This window comes from Antedon mediterranea, chromosome 5 (genome assembly GCF_964355755.1).
Source record: "Antedon mediterranea chromosome 5, ecAntMedi1.1, whole genome shotgun sequence".
Classification (NCBI taxonomy): Eukaryota; Metazoa; Echinodermata; class Crinoidea; order Comatulida; family Antedonidae; genus Antedon; species Antedon mediterranea.
The window spans coordinates 18,780,826-18,795,878 of NC_092674.1; the positions used below are offsets into that span (position 1 = coordinate 18,780,826).

General features: G+C 31.6%; 1 long non-coding RNA gene across 1 annotated transcript; it reads right to left on the reverse strand.

Moving 5' to 3' along the window:
* Positions 1-11,060: 11,060 nt before the first annotated feature.
* On the reverse strand, positions 11,061-12,518 carry LOC140049254 (uncharacterized). Its single transcript, XR_011845218.1, has 3 exons — positions 12,417-12,518; positions 11,838-11,899; positions 11,061-11,709 (listed from the first exon to the last, which is right to left on the reverse strand). It is a non-coding gene; the product is annotated as an uncharacterized lncRNA (long non-coding RNA).
* Positions 12,519-15,053: the final 2,535 nt, after the last annotated feature.

Here is a 15,053-nt window from a genome sequence, read left to right on the forward strand (position 1 = left end):
TCTTTTATAAGTTAATAAAAAAGAAAGGTTTCATGTTATTTAGTTTACCATTGTTTAATAATAATAATTATACAGATTTTACAAAATAAATGAGAAACCCTGAAACAGACCCTGTTCTAGAATTTAGCCTGCAATAATCCCACTCCACTGAATTGACTATTTTTGAAGTTTAAAAAAATCTCCATTTCTGGCCCTAGTAGTAGTTGTTTGTAGTATCCCCCTCCCCCCCCCCCCCCCCCCGTGTAGTAGCTGTAATATAGTAAACTACTACTCTAGGAATAGGGCCTAGCCTAGTGTGTTTGTTGCGTATACATTAGGTAACCTAGCTAGACCTAGGCAGTAGTATTAGGTAGGGCCTACTAATGTATACTAGCCTAGGCTACTTTATACTATACAATTAGCCTAGGATGCCTAGGTAAGCCTAGCCTAGGCATGCCATAGAGATTTTCTAAAAAGTTAACCAATAAATAGCAACATCTAAGCCTAGGCCCGGCCCTAGGCTATATTCATATCGTTATTATATTAGGTGATTACAAATTTATAAATTACTTTTTAAACAACCATTATTCTTACCTTGTTGCGGTACGCACATACGACAAAGACAAGCAAAAGACCACGCAATGTATTATTATTAGGCTAGTAGAACTCTGCTGATCCTTTCTAACTAGGTCTCTCCTCGATCCTCTCCTCCTCCTGATGTGGTAGAGAGAGCTTGACCACGCTGCAGCTCACACGTGACAGGTAACGCGCGCAACCAATAACCGCAAAAAAACATAATCATTAGATAAGTTTATAACATTATAAAATAAACGCACTTAATATGGTTGTGTTATTAAATAAAAGATGTGTGTATTTACACACTAATAATTCGTCAAAAATATGAAACATACAAACAGTGAATATATTTAACATATTTTTTTAAATATAAATAATAAAGTTCTGTTACATTTATTATATTATGTCTGTTAACTTGTTTATACTGTAACTGTTTGCAAATATTATTTCATACGGTATTCAACAGGTTGGAGTGTGACACCTGGTGGAATGGGACGGAAGGGATGAGTTTATTGTGGTTCTGTCTATTTTTTGCACCATGGAACTCCACTATTCCGAAATGGCCAACATATTAAATAATCTAGATCTTACGAATTTAATTGAAGCATTTCAAAATGAGAAGATTACTCCAGATATTGTATGTAAGTTATCCAGTCTTGAATTACACTCTCTGGGCGTGCTCAATACAAGGGACATTATGGCGTTGCGGATACTTTGCACAACATATGGGACACAATCGCCTGTGAAAGTATATTCCGGGTATGGTTCACCACAGTTTGATATACCAAAAGACATCCTTCAAAATCATTTAGAAGAAGGGTTCTTGATATCGGAAATTTCGTCAATGTTATGTGTATCACAGAGTACTATATACCGTAGAATGCGGATTTTTGGACTAAGTAAAATGAATTTTACGTCCATTACTGACAATGAACTGGATTTACATATCCATGCATTAACAGAAGAATATCCATGTTGTGGAGAAAATATGTTGAAGTATCTCCTGTATGAGAAAAGTACAATCAAAGTACAAAGGATGAGACTTCGTGATAGTATCCACAGAGTGAATAAAGACGGTATAGAAGAAAGAAGGAAACAAAGATTACGTCGTCGTGTATACAATGTGAAAGGACCGAACCATCTTTGGCATGTGGATACCAACCACAAACTAATTCGATGGCGGTTCATCATATTTGGTGGCATTGATGGATTCAGTCGTTTGCCAGTAGTTTTAGAATGCCTGAACAATAACAAGTCATCGACGCTCTTAACATGTTTTAAGACCGCTGCCAACATATACGGTGTCCCTAACAGAGTGCGCTGTGACAAAGGTATGGAAAACATTGAAATAGCAGAATTTATGATACAGCAAAGAGGAACAAACCGAGGCAGCATAATAACAGGTAGAAGTGTTCACAACCAGCGAATAGAACGTCTATGGCGAGATGTATATGAAGGGGTTCTCTCATTCTTCCACCAACTGTTTTATTTCATGGAGGATGAGGGTATTTTGGACCCTTTCAATGAAATTCATCTTTTCGCTCTTCATTACGTGTATTCTCTTAAAATAAATGATAAGTTAACAATTTGGCGAAACGCCTGGTCAAACCACAGGATACGCACGGTACGGTCTTCTCCTCTTCGCTTATGGACATCTGGACAATTACAAAACCCAATTGGTGTTGAACTACCAGCAGACGATATTTCCAGCTATGGTATTGAAGGCAATGTTTTTAATGATGATGTAGACAGCACCGACACTAGACCAATACTACAACCACTTTCATTTGAACTAAGTGAACAATGCTTGGAGGACCTTGAGTATCACTTACCAGCTACTCAAGTATCGCGGCATAATCACAGTATTGATTCATACTTGAAAGTCTTACAAATCATTAGTAATCACACTAGAGATGACGGTTAAAAAATCATCTGTATAACTGTTATTCTAATCACTGATTTAAATATATAGTTGCTTCAATGTTGTATTTTGGTGCTTCATAAAAAATATTTCTTGTTGTTACCGGTATTTCTGCACACAAACTACAAGCATGTTTTATTTTATTTTCGGTGTATATTTTAATTTTTAACAGATTAGATATAAAATACTAAAATTTGGTTTTTAAAAAAGAATATTAGAGATCTAAAAGGGGGATGAAAATAATTTGTTAGGAATTATTTATTAAATTTCATTTGACTAAAAACTCCCTTCAACTACCAATCGATAATTATTATAAATACAAAATTATTTAATTTTTGCAAGTAAAGAATATTTTGTTCATGATAAAGTTTATAAAAAGGTTAAATTACGTTTAAGAGATATTGAAAGACAGATTTTTTAGTAAATGTAAACCAGATTGCTTTAGAAAAAATAATATTAAAGAAATTAAAACAAAACAAATTATAACTGAGTTTATATATTATATATAAAAAAAGGACGCTGGATAAGAACACTAAAAGCATTTTCAAAGTATGTAATTATAATTTAGTAGAAAACGAGTTTCATTTTGTATTACACTATCCATTATTTGTATAATAATTTAAGAAAACAATTACTTCCATTGTTTTACGTTAAATTCCTCAGTTGAAACATTTAATTTATTAATGTCAAGTAAAAAATATGATATTGTTATCTTACAAGGTTTATTTACATTGCTTATTAAATTAGAAGGCATTAACACACACAGCAGTTTATTTCATTGCTAATTATTTATAATGTTCAACATTTGGATGAATATCATCGGCTGTTTATAAAGTGATACGAAAACCGAAAAATTATGAATTCATGTCTACAATTCGAAAGCAGTCTTCAAATTATAAAATGGTGGTAACATTGACATCAATAACCACATTCAATTCAATTCAATTCAATTTCTTTTTATTTCGGAAATATCATCCATATTAATAAACGTATAAACAGAAAAAAAAGAATAAATAAAAAATCGTAAACTCTAAACTTAAGTATATAGAATGCTTCTCCATCTACAATACATTTTGGAGTTATGGGGCATATTTTTGCAAACACAAGCAACAAGGATGTTACCACTATTCAACATACGTTGCATAAAACCATAGGTAGATAATCGCATGTAGGCCTACTCATTAAAGGAAGGGACACCGTGTTCAATAAACATTGCACTGGCACTACTACTTCTGGAGACATTAAGTATACGGCGCAGAGCATTATTGTAACATACATTAAGAGATCTAATATTCTTCATACGATAGTTAAACCAAAGGGCTGCACAATACATATTAATACAGTAACATCTAAAGAGACAACATTTCACATTGGTAGAGCATTTCATAAATTTGCGATTGAGTGAGTTGCTTTTAATACATAAAGATCTGTACTGACTTTGAATGTCAGCCTCATCACTGCAATCACACATAAGAATATGACCAAGGTAGGTTTTTACCAAAAAGTTTAGTAATAGAATTACCTTCAAGTTTGCAAGTACGAGGACACAAACACTAACAACAAGATTTCTTATCATTAAATAAAACATCATTCTCTTGCGAAAACTCTTCACAAACATGTACCAATTGCTGGAGACCAGCAACTGATGGGGCAAGTAGAACAAGATCATCCGCATAACTAAGATGATTCAAGATAATGTTTCTACATTGGCAACCCTGGCACAAACCACTTAAACCACTCTACAATTAAGAGTACTAATATATATGTTATAAAGGAGAGGGGACATAACCCCACCCTGTCTAACTCCATTAGATACTGTAAATGCATTTGAAACAGAGTTTCTCCAACGTATCACAAAACTCTGTTTCTCATGCCAACATTTGAGCAATTTAACAATACAAAGATTAATACCATTGTTAATGAGCTTATTATAAAGAGTCCAGTGATTGACTCGATCAAAAGCCTTACTGGCATCTAGAAAGCAGGCAAAAACTGGACTACCATTTCTATTGTAGTAGTCAATTACATGTTTTAATACAAAGATACACGTATCAGTTGAGTGCTTCGCTTTAAATGCAAATTGGTAGTCATTGGATTCCAGTGAGTTACCGCAATGACTGATCAAAATAGATTCAAACACCTTAGATAATACAGACGCTAAAGCAATAGGTCTATAATTATTCTTATTAGTAATATCAACTGATTTACTCTTAACAATCGGCACTAGAATAACTTTAACAAGATCTTTAGTTACATGACCATGACACAGCATAGCATTAAAGCATAAACTCAATAGGATATGAAGTCGTTTACTACCATATTTAAGATGTTCACCACCCAAACCATCAAGTCCGGGTGATTTTCCTACAGAAAGTTTATCAATGCAATTAGATACAAGATCAGGAGTGACATTAATACCAATCTCAGGCGGACAGTATTCTAGAGTCTCCTCTACAAATGCTTTATGAGTCGTGTTATTCACACAGTTAAACAAATTCTCATAATGTTTGGCCCAATGGTTACATTATGTTGTATTCACCACTAACATTATCAATAACTTCAGAGGTATTAGCTCTAGTATCATTCATATGCTTAACACCTTCCCAAAAACCTTTGTAGTCTCTATTACTGTAAGACTGAGCTAATTTATCAGCTCTCAGTTGTTGATCATTCTGTTTACACGTGCGTAACGCCAACTTAAAACGAGAACGAGACATTTTCATAGAATGAAACAAGGGCCCATTCCTGGGTTTGCCGTTAGTTCTCCATAATAAGAAGGCTTCACGAGCAACAGAATGCAGATCAGAAACATAATCATTCCAGCCTGGCACAACATTATGTGACTTAGACCTAGTGGGCTTCAAACATTCACTAGATGCACGTTTTAGGCAAGCAACAATATTGTCACATTACGTGCCCAACTTTATTTAAATATATTGATATGATAACAAATAAAAATCATGGGCGACAACAAGATAGACAAAGGATGAGAAATTGGGTATAGACCGGGCGCCCAGAAAGTGTATTCATTCGAAAAGCCACAAAAGGTTTGATGGGCTGATTAAGTAGATATATAGCTATAAGATTTAATAATCAATATTGCTGCCTGGTCATATACTGTAAATTTTCCATGGGAACAACAAATAAGGGGGGGGGGGGAAATGGATTTAATCATATGAAAAGCCACACGGATAAAAGTTGTTGACATTGTCCGCATGTGTATACAAGTTAAAAGAGCAATGACAGCCACTTTCTCCTGTAAGTTGCCTAAGACAGTAGCCCTAAGTAACCACACGACTAATTTCTTTTGCATTGTAACTGTTAGACATTGGGATGCATGCACAGAAATACCATTGACAGCAACTTTATCCTTTAAGTTTCCCCAGACAGTAGCCAACCCAAAAATGCCCATTGGCAATCATGCAAAGAGCCACACGGCAAATTCCTTTTACATTGTAACTATTATCTTTTTGGATATACGACGAAAACCGTTGACATCAACTCTATTATCCTGTAAGTTGCTCCATATAGTAGGCCAATAATTTCCTATTCCGACCCCTACGAGATTTAATAACTCGAAGAGCCACACGGCATATTGTTTACTTTCCATTGCAGGGGATACACGAAAATACCATTGACGGCAGCTTGATTTTGTATGTTGCCCAAGACAGTAGCCTACAATTTCCCCAGCTACTACAAGATTTAACCACACGGTTTTTTTCATTTTTATTTTGCATTGTGATTTAAAATTACCCTTAGAATATACGAAAATATCATTGAGATATAAAAAATGAGCAAGCAGCAATTTTCCACCCAGGCAGTGACCCAAACATTTACCATAACACTAAGATTTAAGCGTGTGAATAGACAACTAATATTCCACTTTAACAATACGAAAATACTCATGACAGCAACTTCAATCTCTAAGTTGGCTCAGACAGTAGCTCATAGACAAGATTCATCATGTGAAGAGCTAATTCTTTTTTATTGCAACTGTAGCCCACACATTCGGATAAACTCATGACAGCTACAACTTTATCCTGTTAGCTTCAGAATTGTCTTGATTAGAAAAAGCACACTCAATTTGGTGGACAATATCAATATTTACTGTATAGTATATGTTAAATTAGCAAGCACAAAATCACTTATACTTCGTCAAAGTGACGATTACATTCTAGTTTATTTTTGTTTTTAAAAGGTATCTGTATTTTGAAACCATTGATGTTTTTAAAATCTCGAATAGAAACACACTGGGCTTCTTTTCAAGATAATGGGCTCTTTTCGAGATAGACTATTTGAATATCAAAAGAACAAAAGTTATTTATATCATACATTTATTTTACAGTTTAAAATGTTATTTTGATCACGATAAACAAAAAACACTCCATTTCATTTAGACCATTTTCTTTCACTTTTGAAACTTCTAGTGAAGGTAATATTCTCTTAAAAAGAAAGTGAGACAATGTCTCCAAAACCCTGTCTTAATGGTATGGTACTTTGATAATCTAATTAGTTACACTTTATATTATATTAACCTTACAATATTCATGATTTTAACAAGTACCGGTAAGGATTGTCTAGCTAGAAACTGGTGTGTTTAAAAAAAATTGTCATTATTTCTCGATGCATAGGCCAATGGCATCAATGTTTTTCTCAAAGCAAAGTAGCCTAATAATGGCACATTTAGACACATGATCCATTGATTTACTGATATTCTGTACTGAAGAAAAGAAGTAAACGGATACGAATTTAAACAACTCCCAAGAAGATTCACACAAAAGTAATTACTTCCCAATAAAATAGTATGTAACAGTGTATTACAGTACATTGAATAAACTCGAGTGGAATAATAACTCACATAAAAAGACATTCATTTTCTTGTCGAAAAGTGCCCTCTCTAGTTTTCTATTAATTTATTAATAATTATTATTAATTATTGAGTAATATAAAAATATTTTTAACATTCAATGCTGGAAGCTGGTTCTACTACTCCTAACAAAGTTTCATACCTCCAAATTTCATGAACGTATTTAAAGCACTTCAATAAATATCACAATTAACATTACAAATTAGGGTTAGGCCTATGGATAGAATTTTGCTTAAAAACATATACACAAAACATCGAAAAAAATACTTTTCGTATTTAAAAACATTTGAAACTTTTTTTATATGTTCAATATAGGTTGCTCTATTTACAGAAACAAAATTGCATTCATAACCGTTTTTGTTGGTTGTTTTTTCAAAATCGTTATTAGGTTGAAAAAAATGAGTTGGAATTGTACGGTCTTTCATAAGTGTACATTTTGTAAAAACGTAAATTTAAAAAATCAGTGACATGGCTTGATAGAAATTTTTTTTTTGCAATATGGATGGAGCAACCTATATTGAACATTTATACCAAGTATCAAATGTTTTTGAATATGAAAAGTATTTTTTATCGATATTTTTTGTATTATATGTTTTTAAGCAAAATTCTATCCAAAACCCGAATTTTCTATGTTAAATGTGATATTTAATATTGAAGTGCTTTGAATACGTTGATGAAATTTGAAGATATGAAACTTTGTTAGGAGTAGAACCAGCTTCCAGCATTGAATGTTAAAAATATGTTCATATTACTGATTAATTATTAATAATTATTAATAAATTAATAGAAAACTAGAGAGGGCACTTTTCGACAAGAAAATTAATGTTTTTTTATGTGCGTTATTATTCCGCTCGAGTTTATTCAATGTACTGTAATATACACTGTTATACTATTTAATGAAAAGTAATTATTTTTGTGTGAATCTTCTTGGAGTTGTTTGAAAGCATATCCGCTTACTTCTTTTCTTCAGAAAACATCTAATTTAGGACTTAAAGTGACAACTTTACACCTCAAACCACCAACCTCCAACACACAAGATTCTGCCCACACACACTTCATCTCCTGAACTAACATAGTACAGTATAAGTCAAATTAATCGTTTTATTTTTTTTTATTGAAAACAATCTGCCTCAAAAAATATTATATAATAGTAACAATATCAGAAAGGTAGATAGGTATTGTAATAATTTTTAAATTTATAAATGTTTAAAATAATCTGAATATATGTTTATACATACATTATAAATGAAATACAGGTACTACTATTTTAGTAATGCTTACACAAGTACAGAATATCAGAAATCAATTAATCATGTGTCTAAATGTGGCATTATAAGGCTAATTTGCTTTGAGAAAACATTGATGCCATTGGCCTATACAAAAAATCAAGGCAATTAGACAAAATATTTACATAAACAATTAATACTAATATTGGTAGGCATAAAATAATAGTGTATATAAACTTTCCTTAAATATAAACAGTATAGGGCCTTAACAATTTATTTACTACATAATATATGAACTATAATACACAATAGAAATATAAATGAATTTATAAGGACATGATGATTATCAAAAATAGTCAATATAATTAAATTTTAAACTCATTACCAGCATTATAAATAATATTTTCAAAAGATGAGAATGCAAGTAAATATCAGATTCATAGTCCTCATTATACACAATGATTTTCTACTATCACATATCAAAATATAAAACAATCATGTAGCCTTTAATAAATTTACATGGAGGTCTATTCAAATAAATTTAAATAAAAGTGTCGTAATATGTCTTCGTCTCCAGTTCGTAGAAAATGAAGTGAGAATTCCATTCATTTCAACAATAAAAAATATTCAAAATATCCTGCCAGTTTGCGTTCAAGAGTACAACCTGCTTAGTTTTTAATACGAGTACTGCTTTCTATACACATAATTTTGATTTCTGTGAAAAAAAAAAATCTCTGTAATATTGTACTTTAATTACTGTAATAATCTAGGTATAGATTATGTTGACTGGACCAGTGAGAGGGCGATCGACTGTACTAGCATAAGTCCTCTAGTAGTGTATACAACTTATTTCTTGTCTACAAAGTGTATAGTAGTATGCTAATAATACTATTATTAGATTAGGTAGTTGGGAGTAGTTTGGAGAGATACATTTATTTATAAAAGAGTACTGTATATATGGAACTATCTGTGTTAGCCGCCTTTGTATTTTTAGATATAATACCAATAGGTACTATGTATTGGGAAACAATTCAACAGTTATGAATAAAAAAAGTCCTATGTACTCTGTATGTTGGAGGAAATAAGCATAAGAGCAAAGAAAGCCTTGACCACAGGGTGTAAGTCACTATTTTGAATCAGTAGTATGACTTCTTAAGAAGTAATTTAAAAATTATCATTGTATGATCAAAAAGAAATATTATAATATCTAACTTTCTCCATTATATAAATATATTATTTTATCCAAGGGGTTGCAAACACAAGTGTTCACATGTCTTGTTAAGTATTGCACCTTTGTCCTGTCTTTATGTTGTCTGTAAAGTCACTGCACTAACGGGTGACCGGTAAACGAGCTTCGCTCTTACGGTTATCCATCCATATAAGTTGTTCATCTCTTATGTTCAGAAATTGAAATGGTAAATAAACTGAAACTGAAACTGTGCTTATGTGGTACAGGTTGATGAGCCAGGAATGATGGTAGTGCCAGTATACCGTGTAGTTTAGCCTCAAGGCAATACCATGTACCGTAGCTGGAGTAGCTTGGACAAATACAGTAGAGATTTATGAGACTTGGTGTGTGATGATTCAGTATGATAAATTTGTGCTGTGAAAGACAAAATTGTAGAATTAGGAAGAAAATATTGTAAAATATAACAAGGAAATTATATTATAGTATAATTAAGGGGTAACCGTATAATACATAATTAATAGTAATAAAGGCAATGGCAATTACTTATATTATGTATACATTACAATATTACAAATAAATTCATATATTATTTTATTATAAGGAAATCTGTTTTAGAATGAGAAAAAGCCGTCCCAACACAGATTTGAACCCAGCTATCAATAAAGCTATAAAACAAAATAGACCATATTGTAGCCGGACTGGGTAGCGTAGACTTACTTGAGGCCTAGGCATAGTAGGCCTACGATTAGCTAGAAGGATACAGGTCAACCCGTACCCATGCCATGCCAACACGCTCGTACCCAAATTTTGGTTTACATATATCCAAAATGTTGGCTTACTCGTACCCATCATGGGCTGCCTAGTAGTAGTAGTAGTAGTAGTAGTAGTAGTAGCCTAGCCTAAGGCAGCAGGCCCGGCCCTAGCCTACTACAACTTAAGTCTAGGCCTAGCCTAGTACTAGGCCTAGTAGGCCTCTAGGGCCAGGCCTAGCCTAGGCCCTAGTAGTAGTTAACATCATACATACGCCCTAGAGCCTAGTAGTAGCTATCTACTACTCACTAGCTAGGCCTAGGTAGTAGCAGTAGTAGTTATTGTAGTAGTATTATTGTATTGTAGTATTAGTTGTAGCTGTCCGGTGATCCTTGGTCACTTGTCTAGATCCCCTAGTTAGGTATGTCAAGAAAAATTTCAAATTTATTTGATTTTAACCAAACTATTTTTTTATAATTCTATTTAAAAAATGGAATTCAACAAAGTTTAAATGAACAAAATCAGTCAACTATTTTTTTTTATACGATTTCTTTTAATAATCAAATTCGGTGATAAATTGTATATACAAAGTATACAAAATTTTGTGACCTTTCTTTTACTTCTGAAAATATAAAGTCATAACTTTTTTGTTTGTAATTCTTTTTTAATTCTTTTTTCACACCAGTTGAATATCAAACTGATAACATCAAACACAATACATTCATCTGTATATCAAGATGATTTAGAAAAAAAATGTATTTAAACTTTACCCCCTCCCCAATAATAGAAATATTGGAACCATAAACATAGCATATTTTAACACATAAAATCATTTGAAATTTGTTATTCACACAGGTTGAATGACAAGATCATGTATCTACACTGTACATTAAGATGAATTAAAAATAAATTATATTTAAACGTTACCCCCCTCCCGCAAAATAGATATTTGAACCATAAACATAGCATATTTTAACACATAAAAATCATTTGAATTTTTTTTTCACACAGGTTAATTGGCAAGATCATGTAACTATACTGTACATCAAGATGAATTAGAAATAAATGATTTAAAACTTTATCCCCCTCCCAGAAGATACAGGAAACAATTATATACAGTACTGCTAATATTGCGTTAATAAATCGCCTTTCACTTTTACTGGTAGCATTCTCTTCTCTTTTTTATGTGTTCCTGACATTTCTATAAAAAAATAAAATATAATCATAACTATAACATTTTTCAAAAATACAAAATCAAGTTTAAACAATAAATAAATATTGCATTTAAATAAAATTCTATATTACTTTCAATTAATAGAATGGTCTTACCAGACAAATCGTTGAAATAATAGTTGGATTTCTTGATTCTTGAAATTAAAGTCTGATATCTACTGTAAATAAAGCAAAATAAAAAGTTAAAATAAAACAAAAGATGATTATTCCTTATACTATTGAAATCATCCAATGGCAGACCACCATTATGGTCACGTGGCATATATCAGCCAATGACAGAATAGTACACCGCCATATGCAATTTCCAAAACCACACCAGTTATTTCAAATGGTGTTTTAATCTTAAATTATCTAATTAATTACATTGGAATCTAAACAAATATCGTATAAAATAATAATAATTAATATTTATATTTGACATTTTAGTCACAAATCTGGCTATAGTACGTCGATTTCATAAAAAATATGGCATTTTTAATCTTCTTTAACATGCACTATTCATTGAATATAGTGTATTGAACAACATCCATTCTCAACCCCCAGCTCTGAAGTTGGGTTATTTGTTGTGGGCTAAACTGTGATTGATTAACGATCAATTTTCTTCAAACTTAGTAGGAATACTGTTTATATTATAAAGAAAAATACAGGATATTTTTGGAAAAAGACAATACTTACGAAATGTGTAAAATTAATGCGTTTTTCCAATGCTAAAATTAACTTGTGTACCACGTCGCGATCGCTTTTCTAAAAATGTTGTTTTTTTGACAAAAATAAACTTTGACCTGTTCACTATGTAAACAAGTTCAAAGGTTAGGGAAATTCAGCCAATAAGCATTTTAAATTAATTTTTTAAATCAAGCACCATTATGAAGACGAAAAAAACAGGAACGAGTTTCACGACGAAACCCACAGTGTGTGACGTCACGTATCTTGACATACCTACCCTAGTAGGCCTAGGCTAGGCCTAGTACGTAGTTATTCCAAAGATTATATAGCGCCGCTACGCGGCGCTATACAATCTTTGGTTGTTCTTCAACAGTCACACAATTCAGATTCTGCCGGCCGCTGATTGCTAGTGAACAGGGGGAGGGAGAGAAAGAGTTAGAAGAACTGAAATAAGCCGTGACGTATGATAAACATCATACAAAATAATAATATAACTAACGAATCCGTATAATATAATAATGTTGTATGTTATAAAGTAAAGTAAATGCGTTTAATATAATACAATTATATTATAATATAATGTATTTTATTAATAATATAATATTAAATGTTCATAATATAATGCTAAAACCGAATAATATAATACAAAAAGTCAATAATTTGTTACATTTTTCACATAATATATTAGAAATAGATATAATATAATGCTAAAACCAAGTAATATAATGCAAAACGTATAATTCATTACAATACAATATATAATATAATAAAAAAATGATATAATAATATAATATTTTGAATACTTCAGACAGCGGAGGCTTGCCATAATGTTACTGTACTTGAAATAACGTATTATTTATTGCTTCTTATATTTTTTTCCAAGTTGCACTAGCTAGACATAGTCTCAAGCACGCATTACATAGGCCTAATATAACAGTTAAAATTAAATGTAAACAAAATAATATATGGATGTTGATACTTGAAATAACGTATTTATATTGCTTCTTATATTCTTTCTATAGTTTGATTCTACAATAGCCTCAAGTTACAACTCTGCAATGAAATATTACATACATTGTAAATGTATACATAAAATGACTTTACAAAAACACAATATAAATAAAATGTTCAAATATATATTTGCACATAAAAAGTGTAGGCCTACAAAAATCCAATGTATAATAATGAATCCCCGTACCTAAAGTGGAACATTCGAAACGTCACCAGTCTGTTCTGGGTCAACTGTTGGTCAAATACAATCCACGATTTAATGCAAAATGCACCCCTATTTTTTTTCGAATGAAATAACCCTTTAAAAAAAAACGGTAACTAAAATGCCCGTGATCCGTTTTTTATTAGATGGAATCATTTGTTCGGCGATTTGAATATTGCTGTTCCTGAATTATTTCCAATAGTTATCGCCATGGAAGTTTGGGGCTCGGCATTAGCTAACCGCTATATCTTGTTTTTCTGTGATAATTCAGCAGTTGTTGCTGTTATCAATAAGAAACCCGCTAAAGATTTGCTGTTTTTACGACTTATACGCCGTTTGGTTCTGGTTTGCCTCCGTTACAATATACAGTACATTTCCGTGCCTCACACATTCATGGAGTCTAGAATATTTTGGCAGATTTTCTATCAAGAGGGGAGTTTTTACGTGCTCTAAAGTCTTTTCTTGACCTTAGCCCCACTCCGTTAATTGTTCCTTCTTGTCAGATTTACATTTGGAAATTATTTTTTTTATAGGTATTGTGTGCACAGGTTCTCTGGATGCTGCTCCTCTCAATAAAGAAGCTTATCACTGATAGAATCATCGTTGGCACCAACGACCGTTGCGGCGTACCAACGTAGTACAGTATTAGGAAACTCGCGGCCTACAGCGACAAGGTAAAGGAAACGTGTTTATGATGTTTTTAAAACGTTACAATTAAAGGTTATATAACACAAATGGTTACAATAATGTTATTTTAACGTTTTTAAAACCCCATAAAAAGCGAAATATGTTTTAAAAACTGATTTTTTAGGTTTTTAAAACTCTACAAATTAACGTTTTAAATATGAAAAATAGCGTTTTTAAAATCAAAACAATACGTCAAAAAAACTTTATTTTGACGTTAATTTAAATATCATTATTACCTTATCTTTATGTAATTTTAACGTTTTTAAAACCCCTCAAAACACAAAATATGTTTTTAAAACTGACAATTTAGGTTATATTTACCTGTAAAAACCGTATTTAAAACATTTCAAACTGGACAAATTAACGTTTTTAATACAAAAAATTAGCATTTTTAAAACCATACAATCGTCAAAAAACGTTGCTTTAACGTTATTTAAATATCATTATTTCGTTATATATATACGTTTAAAATTTGTGTTTTAAACGTTCAAATAAAACGTTATTTCAACGTATTAAAAACGAAATATTATAACGTTTTTAAAACCAAAAAAATACGTTAAAAAAAGTATTTTAACGTTGTTATATCTAGGAATATTACGTTATAAATACGTTCCTTCCTTCTACAATCTGTAACTTTGTTGCCCATTAAAGTAATTAAATCTAACCGCTAAACAAAGCAGAAAACGACCACCTACGGATATCCATACATTTTCAGTAAATTTATTTGTTTTTTCTCATTTAGAATC